Below are 18,768 nucleotides of genomic sequence, written 5' to 3'. Positions count from 1 at the left end.
GCCGGAGGAAACTGGTAGCGAAGGAGGCGTAGGGTCGTAGCGGGATGGGCCTGCCCCGTCCCGAAAACTCGGCGCGTGTTGGCAACAAAGCCGTGCGACGTGGCCCGGCAAGCCACAGGCATAATGTTAGGAGAAGGTAAGTGACGCCAACCAAGTAAAATACAGGAAAAACACGACGTTTCGGGACCGGCTCGGCCCCTTCTTCACGGTGTGACTACGGGCGAGCGCAGCTTGGCTTTTTAAGCCCCTGTGTGGAGGACCTGCGGGTCAATATATGGGGCGGTTGTCGAGGGTGCGCCATGGGCTCATGACGGAGCGGCGAGGTGGCATACGACGACGGATAGGTGCCAGCGGAGGTGGCAGCGGCGCGACGATAGGTGGTGTTAAGCTAGACGCCTATGGCGCCAGTAGCGAATTTCCCCCTACCGTGTCCGTCTGGAGGGGTCGAGAATGGAGACAGGGCGTCGCGCGCTTCGGGCGCTCTCCAAGGCTGCGGGAAACGGGGAGTAGACTGCGAACAGCCTTGTTAGGGCTGCAGAGGGTCGGCGACAGTGTCGCATTGAAGAAAGATGAGCTGTCAAGTGGGGGTGGGGGACAGTAAGGTGGGGGACTTTTGAAACCCCCGAAGCAGTGGACTTACTTGCGCCTCTAGAGTCGGGCTCTGGCGAGCACTGGGCTCCACCTACTTGTACCTACAGTGCCATTGCAGCGGGATTGGTTGAAATTGGGGGAGAGCGGATTTAATAAAGCTCCGCCCTATTATCTAAGGGTTAAAACCCGCTGCGAACAAAGATCAGAGACGAGCGCGCCGAGTCCCAGTCTCGGCCGCTTTCTCACAGCCCTTCTTTTTAAAAACTCTTTTTTTAGCCCGCCTTTTTACCATGCTGAGCCTATATCAGAATAACATTGCTGAGCCTATATCAGAAAGGCCAAGAAGCAGGCACTGGTGTGTATATACTTCGAAAGGTTGGTTTAATAACTTCTTTTTATTACATCTTTGCTTTCAAATACTTCTGGAGGGGCGTAAGAAAAAATAAAATATTAAGCACATCCCTTTCAAGAGGATGCGTCGCTACATTGTACCGAGAATCGACGCCGACAGTGGAAAGTCATTCTGCATTCTGCTGAGGGGTGTTCCACATAAGCCGCAACACCGGGTTTGATAATGCTGTGCCCGTAAGGTTGAAATAAAGAACGTCACCCTTTGGAGAATGCGTTTTGTGCTGTTCAAAACGCTAGCAGTTACTTTTTCATGCCTGCAGTTCTCTTTGTTTTACACGCTTTTACTTGTTTTTACCATCGTCACGCATTTCCCCCGTCAGCACTGCAACCACGGTGGGCCGTCATCGCATCTCCGTCGCGCGCGTACACCGAGGCCAGATAACGTCTATATTGGCCGATAAAAATGCGTGCAGCCGCACGCTTGAAAACCGCTCGGATGTGCCACGAGCACGCATGGCTTCCTTGCGGAACAAGAGCACATATCCTTTGATTGCCTAGTAGATACGCGCATGATGACGTGCGACGAGTCCTACGCATTGCTAGTTTTGAGTCATAAACTTGCATTTTTCAGGCACAAGATTTCAAGACGTTACAAGCCCTTTGATTTCCCCGCCGTTTTTGTGTCAGATCAACATCTCAGGAAACAATATGAATTTCATAGTTAAGTATTCAGTTAATAATATTGATACTTTTGGGTGCTTAAACAAAACACGTTAATTAGAATGAATAGAATAAATAGAACTTTTCAAGCTATGAGTTGTCTAATAAATCTCATAGATGGCGCAGCATAGCAACAACCACATTTTGAAAAAACTAGCAGAACGTTGTACGCCTGAGATTTTGTTTGAAAACCAGCTTTCAACCGAATTATTGTTGCTTTTTTCAACTTTATGAAGTGAGAAAGTGCTCAGTGATTAGCTAAAATTGCGGCGGTTAGAAACTGGTTAGCGATTGGCCAGCGAATGACATGAGGTGCTGTCGTCTGTTCTGTCCCGGCCGCTCATTGGCGGAGCCGGGCGACCGCCGCAGACGCATCGAGTGTGGTGTGAGTGGTGCGAGACGTCCGCATGATACGTGCACTTGTGTGAGTTGCGCGTGGCGAGTGTTGTGAGCTGCGTCTTTAGCGCTCGTGGACCACTTTGACCGGCGAACCAGGTAAGCACGCACGCGTGTGCGCTCCTTCTCTTACTCCATAGCTGTGCCCGACGCCGCGAACACCGAGGTGCTTCAGCGGTGGGCGCCGGCGTTTCGGTGTGGTCGTTGCACCGGTTTCGTCGTCCGCAGAGCAGCTGCCCCACGAACGTATACGTATAGCACTAAAACGAACGGGCGGAAAAGCCTCGCGGCCCATTTTTTTTCTTCGCTCGAGGAAGCGAGTACGTTTTCCTCCCGACTGTGAACCGGTCGACGGCACCGGCGGCAGCCGTGGGTGCGGGTTTGCGCTACGTTGGCGGCGCTCCGGTAGCGGCGATGCTCTCGTTGCTCTCGCCGTGCGCGGGGAGATGCTCATCACATCACCGCCGGACGTTATCGTCTGCCGGCGCCCGAGCCGCTCTGCGTGCCGTCGGGGCTTCGCGAATGACGGACGCTTTTGTCACGCGATGTTCGTCTTGCGAACAGTGGGCGCCTTTGCGAGGAGGGCCATCGCAGAGGCCATCTCTTTTCCTCTCCGGCGAAGGCGCGAGTGGTTTCCTGCTAGTTTTTCCACGGTCATTATAAGCACCTTGCTTTTCCTGGTGCTGTCCGGCGTGAGAAAAGCCTCGTTCGCCTGGAGGAAAAGCGCCCCGGGGGTGCGAATATTTCTCAATTTGGAGCGATAAGAAATCGTGACTGCCCGTCGCAAAAGCGGTGAACTGTATAGCGATTTGTTCGTCTCTTCCCCCATGCACTCCTGCAGCTGGTTGCGTCGCTGTTCTGTGCCGTGTGCGCGTAAGCGTTGCTCGAGTTATTTGCACTCGCTCCCGTGAACCGTTGAAATTGGCACTATCGCCGTGGATGAATCCTTCCACCGGGCCTGTCTTGTCGACTGCCTCAAGCTGCCCGGAAATAGGCCTGCTAAGCTCACAGTACTCCCTCCAGCAATTGGCTGCATGCTGTACCGCGCGGAATCTCGCTTATTTCTGCGCCAAGTCGCCTTTTGTGCTGAAAGATATCGAAAGAGGAAAGGAACTGCCCCAGTTACGTATGAGCGTATTTGGGCAGTTTGTATGGGCTTCTTGTGTTTTACGACGTCTCCTCTGACGCATGAATTTCAGGTGGAAACCACGTCAAAATTTTGTCATTGTTGCAGGAAGATTATAGCAAGTGAGGACTTCTTTCTTTACAGGTTAAGGACATTCATAATGATTATGGCAATATGCACTTCGCTCACATAATTATGATTGGAATATTGTCTTGGTCACCTCTGAATTAACAAGCTGATGTCAACAGTTACAGCTGGCAAGCATGGCTGAAAGGCTGCTGCTTTCCAGACTTAGAAGCCAGCGACTGGCTATAGCCAACTTGACAAAGTACAGTGGAAGCGTCGCTGGTGATGTAAAGTGCAGCATTGTTTTAGCCTCAGCTGTTTCACTTGTTGTGAATTTTTTCTTGCCAAAGACTCACAGTGAATGCAAGTTGGTGGTTTCACCTTTCCTGGGCATTTCATTCTTGCTCAAAATTTGTTAAGCCGGAAAGCATAATTCAAGAAGGGAAAGTGTGGCCAATTAACTGATGTGGCTGGCGGCACGTTGTCAGCTGGTCCAGTTTGAATGCATGTGTACCCCAACAGATATGCTCATGGTAGTAGTAGTGGTGGTTTTTATTATGCATTGAATATGAAAGGAAATAGATTTTTTGCTAACCCCGGCATCTGCCATCACTTCTGGAAGCACCTGAGCGGGGGCAGCGGAAATAAAGGATAGCAGGCAGTATGTAGAAGTGAAAGGAAAGGGGTGAGGGGATAGTAGAAAGGACAGGGGGAGAGGTATACTGGCAATAAATCTATTTACATATTAATATAATAACATATGTACAGGTCGCACACGCGTGAAGGTCTGGTAGAACACAGTACAAACACACGCGCATGACACTAAGCACAAAACAGCTGGAATGGGGGCGTCCAGCTGTTCAACGTCCGATGTAGCACATGCAGAGCGTTCGGTCACTGCACGTAACCGCACTGTAGTCTCCTAAACATATCTGGGTGTTCATATTGATTCTGACTGTCAGGCAGGTCTGTTCAGCAAGACATGTTGCAGAACAGAAGTAATTTGATTTTTTTTCCTTTGGAGCTCTGACACATAAGTGAGGCTATGATAAAGTGGCCATATATCAGCGTAGATAAGAAAGTTTGCTCCATGGGCGCATGTTGATAATCATTGTTGTCTTCTTAATTTGTTGGATAGTACTTTTACTTCTCAGACATGCAGTTCGGAATGTTGGTGTTCTGATTCGCTTACTGTGGGCAGCGGCTGTACTTGTGTAATGGATTAGGTGTGCTCGTAACCACCACATGCTCATGCCACTGGCATAGAGATGAAGGGCACCTGCCCTAACAACATACTCGTTGCTCCTGCCCAGATGTCACTTTAGCAGTGCCCTTGAAGATGCCCAGTGCCATGGCATGCTCTTGCTCAGATCGCTTCTATCTTTTAGGCCACCATTGTGCGCATGATCTGCTGCTTTGTTGACCTGCTTACCTTGATGTGTGACATTGGATCTTGGTCATTGAGTAATCTGTTAGATGTCGTCCATGACCACGCTTATCTTACCACTGGGAGTTTGCTCTGAGAGAGTTGCACTGTACTTTAAAGCAACGTCTGTGAACGGTGCACACGGTTGCTTTCTTCTATGGAGGCTTTCCTGTAAAATTCAAGTGCTTATAGCTGGACAAGTGCTTTAAGTGCATGACTGACCCTTCGGATTTGTGTGGCTACTTACCTATAGTGTACTGAGAAGCAGTTGCTAGCCTTCATCAGGTTACACTGAACCCTCTTGCTCAAGTAGAATGCTTTTGGAGTCCTTTTGGGCCATATGAAACACAGCAGTTGCTTGCGTCAGATTTGCAATTACTGCATGCTGCACATCATCAGGCATGGAATCCAGTACAATGTAGTTTGTCTGCAAAAGTTTCACTTGTGTGGTAAAGTTTGTGAAGTGAGCTTAGGTCCTTCCATCCCACGACTAGCTGTACTCAGTCAGTACCTACATGAGTGTCCCAAACAGGGCTCATTCTGGGTATCCTTTCAATCGCTGGACATTTTTCGTGTGCCAGCGTGGCGCCTCTTACATGACCGATGTCCAGTTTCCTTGAGTTCGTAATACTGCTACAGGACATGGGGAGAGCAGTCGTGTAATCACTTAGCCAAGCTGTTTTTCCTGCGACAGGAAGGCTGCGATCTTTGGAGTATTGGTACTTGCATGGCTGTTGTACAGGTTGGTGCAAAATAGTGGTCATGATCAGCATAACTACGTCCACTGCAGGACAAAAGCCTGTACCATTCACTTCCGATTAACCCTGTCCTGTACCAGATGTGGCCACTTTATCCCCGCAGACATCCTAGCTGCATCCATCCACCTGATTAGCTGCTGTACCTGTGCTGCACTTGCCTTCTCTTGGAAACCACATCATTACCTAGGGGACCATTCATTGTTTTCCCTTCGCATTACGTGCCTTCAATGCCCATTTCTGTCGTGATTTCAGCTAAGAATATCATTGAATTGTGTCTTTCCTATCTTTTAACGTAACATCCACCATTGTATTTTCCATGGCTCTCTGCGCTGTCTTGAATTTAATTTCCATCCTAGTTCCAGCCCTTCAAGTGAGTACCAGCAAGATGCAGCTCTTGCATACTTTCCTCCCGAGGGATGCCAGTTACCTGCTATTTATGACCAGAGAGTACATGCCAAATGCTTGGTGAAAGGCAAGAACTTGTTCGATTTTTGCCATTGTCTCCCGGGAGGGAGCTTTTCTCGTTCGTGGTCAGGATATGTCCTCCGTGGGTCCACACTGATCTCCCTGTCCTGTGCCTATTGATTCTTGGGGGCATCTGTGTTTGCGTGTTCTTTTCCCTCTGATTTCTGTGGCCCGCCCTGGTGGCTGTGACATATGGCTTCAAGGTGGCTGCTTTTGAGTGGAGGCTAAATTCCGAGACTCCTTTGTCCTGTGTGATGTCGCTGTATGTGGAAAACCCCAGGTGGTTGAAATTCCCCCAGAGCCGTCCACTGCAAGGGCCCATTAGGCTTTTGTTTCTCTCCTTTCTTTCACTCCCTCCTTCATCCATTTCCTCGTGTCGCAGTGCAAGGTATTGTCTCACCCTAGTGCGCTTTTCCTTATAGCCACGCAACCAGCCCATCCTTATCGTTCAACGGTTGTGTGTTATGCAAGTTGCATGGCCTCCCCCAACTCATTTCCTGCCCCTGATTTGCCGTATTAAGCAACGTTTTCCTGTAATCAACACTTCTTTTTCTGTTCATGTTACTCGTCATTTATTTCTCAATGGCTTGCTGTGCTATCCCTTTATGTTGGCCTCCAAGCACTGACAGTGTATATTTGTAAGACTAACCTACTATAACGAAGGTGTTCGTGGCGAAATGATGGCTATAACAAAGGAGTACCGATTTCCTTTGTACGCTTGTGTATATATGTATATCTCATTGTTCCAAAGTAAAGTTTTCCTACAATGCATACTCTAAACCTCCACTGCCCCCAATGTTCATCTCGAGCCAAGCATGGGAATTTGTAGCGGTGTCTTTTCGTACTCACTGGACGTGGCAAACTGCAGTTCCTCCCTTGTCCAACCTCCTGGCTGCACGCGGCCCACTGCGAATGCGCTCTTTCTCAGTTTGGTCGCGTGACGGTTAAAACCTTTCGGAAGTACGCCGGTTGTGCTTAATGGTTTAGTGAAATGTAAAACAGTTTCCGCCGACCAGAAGGCGGCCATTCATCAGATCCTTCGGTCTGACATACTCATTCTCCACAAGACAGCCCTGTCATGCGGAGAAGTGGTGTGGCCAACTAAAGTAGTGCTTGCGACGACACCGCCGCCGCGCGCCCTTTTTGACAGCGGCCCGTATGGGCTTCAGCACCAAGAAAATGGAGGTAAATATTCCTTAGAGAGCCGCTTTTTTTTTTTTTAGTGCACTGAGGCCCATACGGGCTGTCGAAGATAGGTGCATGCGTTGGCAATAAGGCTGACATATTCGGCCGCGTGGTGGGCGCTCGGTGCGCGTGTTGAAGGCTCGCGCAACGCACATCGGCGGCACTGCCAGCTATGTTGTCCTCGTTGTACGAAGTGACAGTTAGGCCCGCGGGCAGTTGCAACCAAAGCTGTAACGCAAGAAATCGCGGGTCTAGTTAAGTCTTCTTTAGTGGGGCTTGTGGCTTGTTTTCAGAGCCCTTTCTATTCTGCTGGTAATCTTGATTGCGTTAGCCGTAGCATACTTGAGCACAGCAGCAGCTGTCGTCGGTGGGAAGCATGGCAAGCTGCGTCCCGAGATCAAACGCATCGTGGAAAGCCTATCCAAGTGGGGGAACGCGATCGGTCGGTTGGGGTGCGCCTGTGACGAGCTCCGTCCGCGCTTGGCCGCAGGTGGCGGCAGGTTCGATACATGGGGCGGCGAAGAAATCAAAACAGCGCCCTGCCTGCAGCCCCCTCGGAGCATCCAGTTCCCACTAAGGTCGCCGGGCGAGGGGAAGGAGAATGGGATGCCCGACACTTCTTTTGCCCTAACTGCACTAGGCGTGTGTTCGCTTCCTGGATACGGCGGAGCATTACAAAGCCGTAATAACAGCAGGGGCGCCACACACAGTGTTAAATTGAGTAGTCCTACGAGGGCATTTCCGTTTCGGCTATTATTTTTGTTTAATGGTCGCTGTTTTTTATTTATTTACAGAATACTGCAGGTGCAGGAGGGGCGATGCAATACATACAAAATTACTGAAATAGAAACACGTTTGACTTCAATCTTCTGTCAGTGCTAAAGCATTCCATTCAGTTAGTTTGAAGGAATGCTTGAATACGTTAGTTATGGCGGTAAATGTGGTTAGGGAATCAGAGTGCCGATGTCTTGTTGACCGTGTCCGTGGAAAATGTCTTGACGTAGGTGTCCGGGCACATTGAAAATTAGCTTTGTTTTGGAGGAAAAATTAATTTTATTCTAAGATTTTTCATTTAATCTTGAATCCTCTGTTTCTGCATTATGGCAGCTGGTGAGTCTCGAACGGTATTTCGAAAAGATTAATAACTTGCGCTGTTAATAATAGCGTTGAACCTGTTTTTTTTTAAATATCTTCCGAAAGTTCTGTTATTTTTGAGAGAAAGATTATTCGGTTATTATTTTCGTACACTGTATGACTGGCTTCGCTGAGAAACCCTTTACTAGATGGGGTGTTTGTTCTCCCTCTGTGCTAATATTTCGTTCAGTAAATTACCGTTGCAGCGTCTCGTCTTCTGTGCTAGACCTGCCTACTCTTGCATCCTTACTGCTTCTAGTTCACTGTGTTCTCTACGGAAAAGTGCAGCATGGCAGCGGCCGTTTAAAACTTTCGACAGCATTGCAGTAGGACGTCCTAAGCGTGGATAACTCTTGGTACAAGGTTGGCAGCCTGAGCACCTTTCGAACCTTAGTCTAACATAGATTACGTTATAAGCATGCACACGCTGCTTTTTTGGTTGGTTGGTTGTTTTTTGAGGAAAGCAAATGGCGCAGTATCTGTCTCTCATATCTCGGCGGACACCTGAACCGCGCCGTAAGGGAAGGGAGGAAGGTGGGAGTGAAAGAAGAGAGAAAGAGGTGCCCTAGTGGAGGTCTCCGGAGTAATTTCGACCACCTGGGGATCTTCAACGTGCACTGACATCGCACAGCACACGGGCGCCTCTTGCGTCCCGCCTCCATCGAAACGCGGCCGCCGCGGTCGGGTTCGAACCCGGGTGCTCCGGCTCGGTAGACGAGCGTCTTACCATTGAGCCACCGTGGCGGGTACGCTGCTTTTCCCACGTTCTTTTTTAGATTTTTGCTCCGGGAAACACTACTTTCTTGTAGGCGCCTCTAAAGCTGTGAAGGCCCCTGTGCGGATTAACTGTTTGCCATGCAAACGAATCGGGCGGGAAACTGGTAGATTGGAAAGAATCACTTCGCGTCGCGGGGTCTGCAGTGTCCTTCCCCGGGAGGGAAGCGCGGGATGGTTGCGCCTCGGCTGCTCCCGTATGCCCTTCAGTTCGCACTTGGACGCGGTGGCGCGACGCCGTCGGCATTTTACTACGGCGATGCGTACGGGGCAGGACACCGCGCAGGAAAGCCGGCCCCAGGGGGGTGGCCTCGGAGTCGGGTACGCGGAAGTCGAGTGCTCGCGTCTCGTCTCTTTCCTCGCCTCCTGCTGGAATCGCCCTCTGCACACAACCGGCAGCCTCGGCCTGTGCGACCTACTTCATCGCGGCGCCCATACGAGGAAAGAAGATGCTCGCCCCGAGCGGTGTAGTAGTTTGCGAACGTCGTGCGCCGCAAGTGCCTTCTGCTACTTCGTTGGTGGCCGGCTTGTGTTTTATTCAAGAACCCGCGGCTAGTGCCTATAGTCGGGCTCAGGTTCAACTGCGACGCGCCGTCTTCTCCAGGAGCCAGAAGCGGTGCGAGCCGAATTCGGCGGCCTTTTCCGCATACTCCGTGCTTGCTCAGCGACGCAGACGACGGAATCGCGCGTGTGGGAGAATACGCGCCGTGTGACGTCACGCTCTCGCTGGCAGACCGCTACGAGGAAAGAGGGATCAAATGCTCCGTCCCCGGGTTCTTCCTGCCTGCCACACGCCAGGGTGGCGAATGAAAGTTAATTTGCTGTGCCCGCGATGATCGGACCTTTAGCCGGCGCAGCTGGCAACGCGTGACGGTGGCTTAACGCTCTCCAGGTGATGACACCCTTGGTGCAGAGTGGCTTTTCGAAGAAGTACTTGCTCGTAAATGCCTAGCCGAGTAACACCGGCGCATCACAAAGCTCGCGTCCGTCACTTCATGAGACGGCATCGTCGAGCCCATCTGGCGATGCATGAAAGGTCGTTCCGCAGAGCCATGGTTTTCAGCTCTCAACGGAGTAGTATGTTGTACCTTGAACGCCAGGACGGCATTCTAAAAAGGCTTTGCGAAAAGGTGCAACGAAACTGTCGCCCGGCAGCTTCAGCTCCAGTTTATAACTCAATGGATCCACGGCCATAGGCTTCCTATCGAGGCGGTAGCGAGCGCCACCTTGCCTGCGATCCTTTTGTTGTGCCTTCTCTTTCTATAAGGTCAATCCATTGATACGAGCTCATTTGTATCCAGGCCGCGCGGTTATCTTCAGTCTCTCGACTTACCAATACCCCAGTCTTGCTGATTTCCACTGCGGCCCAGTTTTGCTGGTTCCAAATCCCAGGGCTTCAGGGTTGTGGACTTCCCATCCCCGAGGACGCCTTCGCATTTCGTTGGAATGCGCTGGGCTCAGTGATTAGGCGTTCGCCTGCACAGCCGCAGGACCCGTAGTCCATCCCGGCCGCGGCGGTCGTATTTTGGTGGCAGTGAAATGCTAAAGTCCCGTGTGCTGTGCGATGCTAATGCACGAACTCACCGGATCCCTCCACTGCGGCGTCCCTCGTGGCTTGTGGTGTTGCTTTGGGGACGTTAAACCAAACTGGTTCCGCCGCCGCGGTGGCTCAGCGGTTATGGTGCTCGGCTGCTGACCCAAAGGACGCGGGTTCGATCCCGGCCGCGGCGGCTAGAATTTCTTTGGAGGAGAAATTCTAGAGGCCCGTGTGCAGTGCGATGTCAGTGCACGTTAAAGAACCCCAGGTGGTCGAAATTCCCGGAGCCCTCCACTTCGGCGTCTCTCATAGCCTTTGTCGCTTTGGGACGTTAAACCCCATAAACCAACCAACCAAACTGTTTCCGGGGCCGTCCACAATTTACTTCTGTCTATAAGTTTTTGTTCTTAAAAAGCTGCGCGGAGACATCGGCGGCACCGATCGTGGTGTCCCAGGCGAGGGTCAGCAAGCCTTCGTGGTATGCGCAGTGTTGCCTTTTGTTACCCATGGCCTACCCGCAAAGACCTCTGGCTTTGTACATGTCGCCTAGGCTGGGACAGAGTAGATTGAGACCCTAGGTTGGGACTCTAGGCTGGGCAGTAGACCCTGCAGGTACCTTGGCTGGAGTCGCGCATCTGCGTGTCGTTCTGCCTTCCGCGTAGATCGGATGGCGCGCCAGTGGCCGCCGCAAGTTGTGCGTCTGGGAGAGGGCAGACGGGCTAGCCGGAGTGACGTCACCGCTGACGCGAGCGTAGCGACGTCAGAGGCCTTTCCCTTCGCCCCGTGGAGGCGCGCTGCGAGATCTCGTAGCGTGTGACCTTGGAAGGCTAGCGGTGCTCGCACGATGGAGGAAACCGATTATCTGGTTGTCGTACCCGAAAAGAGCCTGCGGTCGTCGTTGTCTTTTCTCCGGCCGCATCGGTGTTCGGTGGTACCAAGGCAGCGGGTGAGTGAGCATGTGCATGGTCGCTTCTGCGACTCGACGCTTCCCTCTGCTGTGGCGTTTCGGCTACTGACGTTTTGGTGAGGCGTGTGCTGTGAGATGTCGGTCCCTCCACTTTTTCAATCTCCCGTCTTTTAGTAGCTTTGACGTTCGGCCGCTGATCCCGGGGTCGTGGGTTTGATCCCGGCCGCGGCGGCCGTATTTTCAATGGAGGCGCCGAAATACGCGGTGTCTAAATTGATCCGGAGCCGTCCACTACTGCGTAGTTCTATATATAGTGATATAGTACAAGGGAGATCTGCAGGCTGTGGTGGACATCTCCGGTGCAGCGGGAGTTGGGTCTGATGGTCAGTAGTGGCAATCGGCAGTCATGATTTTTGATGGTGATGAGGGCGGCGAGCGTAGCGTACAGCAGGTTACGCCGGAGGAAGAGGATAAGTGCATAAATATTGCTGAATGTCTAACGGAACATTAAATATATGTAACGACTCAAAGTGACAGGAATACAGCTGTCGTGCGGAATTACATTAGGCTACGGAGTTTGTAAGAGATTTGGAAATGGATGATGATTTCTAGTCTGACTTTCGCCAGAGCGGTCCTATGCATAAGGTCAGTTTAGAGTAATGTTACAAATTAAGCTGCGTGGGACAGGTAGGCTTGCTTTGGAAGCACATGGTAATTTTCTAATTCCGGGGGTACAAAGGTAAGGGATGGGCATCATTCCAGAGCAGATGAGTTAGCAGTACGATAGAATTTGAGGTGATATTGAGAGAGAGGGACGAAAAGCAGTGGGCTAGGTAAGTTTTCTGTGCATGTGGAATGTCGACACAAAATGGAGAAAAGGAACTAAAAAACAGACAAGCGAATACTTGGACACCGGATTATTGGAATTATAGGTTAAGAAAAAGGTTAAAGAAACAGAGGTGCCTGTGGAAAACAGGGATGGAGACGAAATGGCAGCGGGAACATACATAACGTTCAAGCGGGGAATTTACAAAGGAAATATCTGCCACAATTCTTCGGGATGCTTTTTGTTCGAAGCAAGCGTCTGTAGTCAAGTACTTAGCGGTGTGTGTGTAGAGGACGAGGAGGAAATGGCTGAGCACTTGATACTCTTCAGTAAACGGCTTCACCCCACAGTGGGGCTAATTTATTCAAAGAATTGGGTATTGTAAACAGGTAGAAGTAACGAGGCGGAGGTTATCTGATAGGCGGCTACAATCAAGACAAGAGGGAAATTTCATCCGCAGTCTGCAGGAAGTGCATGGTGGGAAGGCTGGCGCTAAAGGATAAGTGGAGCGTAACAGGTAGGTGGCGTGAGCGGCCGGCCGATTTGAAGCGTTCAGCCTTATCCATCCATCTCTGCAGTTCGTGATTTTCCTTCCTCCCGGGTCCCTTCCCTGAATGTCGTCCACCGAGTGCGAGAGGACGGTTAGTGCGCCATTCCTTTCCTCAGAACTAGTCTTCGATTTGCGGCCCAAACGGAAAGCGAGCTGCGCCAAGCGGTACTAACCCGCTTCGCTTTTATTCGAGGCATCTCTGCGCATCCTGCGCCCGACAGCGCGTATCTGCACTGTCCGCGATGAAGAGGAACGTTGTTGGTGTAACCGGTGCCGGTTGCGAATGAGCTGCAGATACCATGCAGATATGCGCTCACCGGGTCTGCGCACAGCGCGCGTTGATTTGCTGGGCAGCCTGTGGTGGCGAGCTGCTTTTCCCGCATTTAATGGTTGGCCGATGGTGCAGGCGAACCCCGTACCCAGGGGATGTCTGGGTGCCCCTGTTCCAGCTGTCATTCGGCGGTCTTGTCCGTGTCCTAACCGAATTGGGACCCCTCCGCAGTGCGGGACAGACAGGGTTTGCGGGGAACTTCTCGTACGCGGCCTCGCGCGCACAAGGCGCCTTCCGGAAGGACGTCGGCCGCGCTGCCGGAGCTGTGATACAATCTGGTCCTTGTACAGGCTGCCTCTGAAGCGGCCGCGCAGTGTGCGATTTCCATCGGCTGCTGCCTCTTTGGTGGCGCTCTTCCGAGGACCTCGTCCGCCGTGGTCCAGCCTTGCCTTGTGTTATCAGCGCCCAGAATAGTAGGGAAGGTGACTCCATAGCCGGCTCATGTTGCAGCGTGGCCTCCTCATAGAAATTGTGGAGGGATCAAGCGCAAGAATAATAACTGCATTGCCACTGACAATGCCATTGTGTATTAGATAACGCAACGCACTGTCTAGACAAGTTAAATATGTAGTTTTTAAAATAAAATGAATGTATTCGTTTGTCTTAAGTCATGGCAGACGTAACTGATAACAATGCTTCCCTGTTTGCGTATTTACTAAACAAAATATCACACGAAGTCTAGAACTATATAAGTCCGAAACCAGCAAAGCAGTGCATTCCGCTGATATGAAAAACGTAAATGCCGTGAAACGAGCTAGTAGAGGACAGATATTTTAATATCTGTCGTTCAAGAACCTTTACGTTTTTGTACATATGCAACGGCCTGGTCTCACTGACGCTGTCCTTTGTTCCAGTGCACTGCGCACCAGCAGCTGTCACCAGTCACGTATTGCGAGTAATTGCACCGAAATTTTAGTCGCAACAACGAGCGCATGTATAAACTAAAAGTTCTGCAAAATATACATGAGAAGTGCGAAGATGAAATGGATATTCTCTTCTGTGGCATGACGGCACAAATGAATCGCCGCAATGCTTCGTCTCATCGGACCTCGCTGCGTGCTTTCTCAACTTGTCTTATAGTGTGTTGATTTGGCTTGTCTCGTTGTATGGTCCGATTAACTAGATTAAAAAAGGCAGTGCCCCTTTGGCATCAAAATTTTATAAGAATAATAAATTAATTGAAGCTCCCGATTTGAAAGTCTAAAGCACGACTTTTGACATCTCAGTGCAGCTTTCGCGTCAAAAGTTTACGGGACCTTTATACCCGTTAAGTTTCGCAATCGAAATGCGTGGCTCCGTAGACTCCGCGACGGCCGCGAGGTGCCGCGGCGAACCCGCTTGTCATGGATAGGCCCTTGAAAGTTTGTGCTAGGATGGGGTTCCTTGCATTACGTGACTCCAGGTGCATGGGCGTTGGCACAAAATCCAACACGCGTTAGCAATGTTGGCGCCAAAATGTCTGTTCTGGTCTGAAAAATACACTGTAGGTGACAAAATCCAGAATGGTGGTTATTTTGGTCAGCGGTGAGTAATAGTTCGAAAAAATTTCGGGGGGGGGGGGGGATGAAGCCCCATCAGCCCCCCCCCCCGGCTACGCCTACGCCCAGGTGGTCTAAATTATTCCGGAGACGACCACTACGGCACCCCTTTCCTTTCTTCTTTCACTCCCACCTTCCTCCCATCCTTACTGCGCGGTTCACGTGTCCACCGAGATATGCGAGACGGTTACTGCGCCACTTCCTCTCCCGACAAACGAAATTACCAAGTTTACGCTTACTGTAAAATGGGCGAGAAGCTGAGCGATACCGTTGTAGCAAGCAGTTGTCGATATTTTAGGCATTTGTTACTAATCAGCTTTCATTACCTCGTCATTACCTTCGGCGGACGTGGAGGCAGTTGGCTGCGACCAGCTCTTCGCGTTTGCGTTGGAGTCGTTCGCGAGCGTCCGCCGCTCGCTTGCATACCTTGATGCCTGTGCTTTACGTCGACGAGTGCGTACCTTTTATCGCGCCACACGAAGTCCTGGGTCCTCCTCACAGATCGGGCTGTCTCCGATCACGAGTCAGACGTTGAGCAAGAGCGCCTCCGTGCACTCTGAACAGAAGGGTGTAAAAAGGGTGTAAGCTGACCTCTAGCGTATTCCCTTTTATAAATCGACTTACTCCCTTTTCACTCCCATATAGGCGGAGTGTGGTCCGGCCCTGTGTCGACTGACACTGTGGTCAACCCGACCTGACAGGTCGCACGCGTGACGACACGCCAGTGGTGGCCGCCATGCGCAACTCTAGTAACTGTCCTCTTCTCTAGGCGGACAGCTGTTACGTCTCCTTTCACTCCTACCTTCCTCCCTTTCCTCACGGCGTAGGTGATGTGTCCACCGAGACGGTTACCGCGCCTTTCATTTCCTGATAAACCAGTCACTCCTGAGGAAGTTCTCAACCTGCAGCTGCCACTGGAGAACAACATCGCGGCTCACGTGCGCGCCAGCGGTCGCCGCAGTAATTCCGGTTCTCTAGGAGAGGACGTTGTCGGGCGAGTCGGTCGTCCGTTATCACGTATCTAACTGCGCGCACACAAACAAGGACGTGGAGGGAACACATGTGCGAGTCTGCGCTAGCTGTGTTCCCTTCGCGTCCTTGTTTGTGTGTGGACAGTCAGCTATGTGATATCACGATTTTTTTTTTTTTCATTCAGCCATTAGTATGCGATCGGGCACCGTGTTGACCGCATCCGTTATCACTCAGGCGCGCAATTAAAAGAAAAAAAGGAAGCGGGGGAGGGGGGGGGGGGGGAAGCGTTTTTGAAATTCGCCAGGATCTTAGTGTGGAAGTTGTCGGTCGTGGGGGGCCAGACCGGAAATTCGCGTGATGTTTGTTGGTTGGCGCAGTCATAGATAGCCATGCCAGTGTCTCTTTTTAACGCGCGCACGCGCGGGTGTCTCGTTTCTTGGAACCCAAGCTCAAGCTGGGTCGCGCGATGGCAGCGCCGCATTTCTCTCCTGGCGGCGACTGGGAACGCGCGCTGCCGTTCCGGCCGGGGCACAGGAGGGCACTCCGCTGCGGTGGTGGTGGTGAAAAACTTTAATACTCAGAGTTTGAGGGTCAGAAAACCCTGCTGCATGGTCGGTATCCTTAGTCCGGGACACCGCACGACGAGGCCCCGTCTCGCGCCCGCTTTACTAGAGCCGTTTGGGACTCCAGTGTGGTAGTCTCGGCAGGCGTGTTGAGCGAAGCGGCGTTTTCGCGATCACAGGCCGCCGCAGCAGTGCAGACAGCACCGTGGGACCAGGATGTGAGAACATCCTGTTGCAGGCGCCTCATCCCATTGCCGCATTTCAGGGCCCGGCTGGTGTATGAATTTACTTCGTGATAGATCAGAGCACACACCGCAGCTGCGGGCTTGCACTGAGCTGTAATATCAGCCTTGCAGGTACATCTTCCTTCTCGAACGAAAAGCTCCTCCTTTTGCTGGCGCATTACCACGCCAGCTGAGAGAGAAAGTAAGGCTGAGACATTGCCATTTGCCGCAGGTTTTGAACTTTCCAGACTTGCCTCGATAAATATTCAGCAACATATCAATGACTGTTTTTCGAAAGCGCTAAAACAGCACGGACAAAGAAGGTTTGGTTTGGTTTATTGGGGTTTAACGTCCCAAAGCGACTCAGGCTATGAGGGACGCCGTAGTGAAGGCCTCGGGAAATTTCGACCACCTGGTGTTCTTTAACGTGCACTGACATCGCAGTGTACGGGCCTCTAGAATGGACAAAGAAGGGAGAGGAACGAGTGCTTGTCCGTGTTGTTTCAGCGCTTTCGAAATTTTTCAGACGTTCACCATCTAACCCAATCCGCCACTCGTCAATGACGGATGGGCGTTTTTGCGGCTAAACTCAGTTTTGCGCCTGTACAATACCAAGAGCGCGCGCCTGTGGTTCGGCACCACTCGCACTGCGCACCGCGTTCTCGTAGCAAGTTTTACATCCGTAAAGCCGAAATTCTCAAAGCTCAATGCAAGCATGGCATGAGAACCGAAATAATGAGGCGAGCAGCACGCCTAGCCTCGCAGTGCTTTTAGTTCATCCGCTTCGCGGACAAGTCAGCGGGTGATTTTCCAACTGATGAAGCACACGTGTCTTGTACCTTTCCACGTTTTCCAGTGGATAATACGGGATATTTTTTTTGTCCAAAACGCTACTTCAATAGCAAAACTGAAAAGCCTGAGGTATGTGTGAAGCCTCAACCTTTGACAGAGCGCCAGCGGCGACAGCCGATAGCGGCTGACAAGATATTGCATGCGGTTGCCTTTGAGGCGGTGTTGCCTCGAGTGCTTTAGTCCTGCTCGGTTTTAACCACTCTACCATATGCTCTCGCGCGCCGAACTTTCGTCTGCAAGGATGCCATACCAAAACTAAAGCATACGCCTCACGTTCGTGAAGAGGGAACATCAGTCGAGTGGGCCGCTTCGTTTCGCAGTGCTTATTGAACGTTCGGTATTTTGAGCATGTAACCGAATGACCGATTTACCTCGGGGTACACGTTGGAAGCGATGTGATCGCCGACTCAGTCGCGCTTCGTCGTTGTCAGCCGTCTGCTCGAGTACGAAGTGGACGCGATTAACGGGCTTTTCACCTTTAATCAAGTTCGCTTTGCTATCATTGTTTTTCAAGCCGCTCTGCGGACGGCACATCGGGACTCGCCGCAGAGCGCGAGAGCTACGCGCACGGGAGAGGGAGAGAATGCGACGGCGAAAGGAGAGCGCGCTGTGGGGATCTCCAGTTTGTATCGCATTTTCAAGCCAGAGATGACTCTTCCCGTCGGGAGCACTACCGCCACTCGGTGGTGCTTGCGGAGCTTATATCGATTCCGACATCATAAAAACTGGGCTGTAAAAGTGTCCCCTTTCCAGCAGTATAATCTTGCGCCATAAAAGCAAAACATAAATTGAGGTGGTAGCTTGCAGTAGCGTTAAGGGGCTTGTGTCTCAGGAAGTCGCTGTCAGCGGCGCTGACCGTGAGCGACAAGTCCTCGAAAAATCCCCCGATCAGCAAGCTAGGGGGCAGGCGAGCCACCTAGCTCCTATCCATCCATTCACGTGACCTTGCGGCGTCATCACACCCTGCCCACCGTTGCAGGTGGCAGTTCGGCGCTACAGGTTGCACGGCGTCCGTTAGGCGGACGCGCCGGTGGGCCCGTAGGATCGCCGGCGACGCCGCCGGGCCGTGCTCCTTCTCCCGTGGACTTTCCGGTCGCGGCGTGACGACTTTCCTCGTGGCCTTGCCCTTCCTACAGCAGTGCGTCGGCCCGAACGGTGCGCCCGGTGGGGGGGAGTAAACAGCGCGCCGCCGCCTCCTCCTCGCCACGCCCCCGCGGCGGCTTGTGATTACCCCGCTGACCACCGATGACGTAGTGGCCGCTGTTCGGTGACCCCCCGGCCTAGCGATGGCAAAAACACGCTGGGATTTCACTCATTGAAAAACGCCAGCGTGGCCTCATTGCGGAGCGAACCACCACCCCTTGTTTTCGGAGGGTTTGTTGTGCCTTGCGGCTCGTCTCATTCCTCGGCAACAGCTTTTCTGGAATGCTGCTGGCCTTTCTGTAAAGGCCTCGCAACTGTTGCTGCAGGACGACC

The 18,768-nt window shown here is 51.9% G+C and overlaps 1 protein-coding gene across 1 annotated transcript in view; it reads left to right on the top strand.

The window, feature by feature from the left end:
* Nucleotides 1-1,999: 1,999 nt before the first annotated feature.
* ATPCL (ATP-citrate synthase) overlaps nucleotides 2,000-18,768 on the top strand; it is a 58,527-nt gene continuing 41,758 nt past the window's right edge. The window contains exon 1 of the mRNA XM_089546471.1: nucleotides 2,000-2,157. The gene's annotated coding sequence lies outside the window, so the exon portion shown is untranslated. The remainder of the gene's footprint in view (nucleotides 2,158-18,768) is intronic.

Source organism: Amblyomma mixtum, chromosome 5 (genome assembly GCF_055824585.1).
Source record: "Amblyomma mixtum isolate Tamu chromosome 5, ASM5582458v1, whole genome shotgun sequence".
NCBI classification, from domain to species: Eukaryota; Metazoa; Arthropoda; class Arachnida; order Ixodida; family Ixodidae; genus Amblyomma; species Amblyomma mixtum.
Note: the sequence above shows the minus strand (reverse complement) of the source record. Positions and strands in the feature narration are given on the sequence as shown.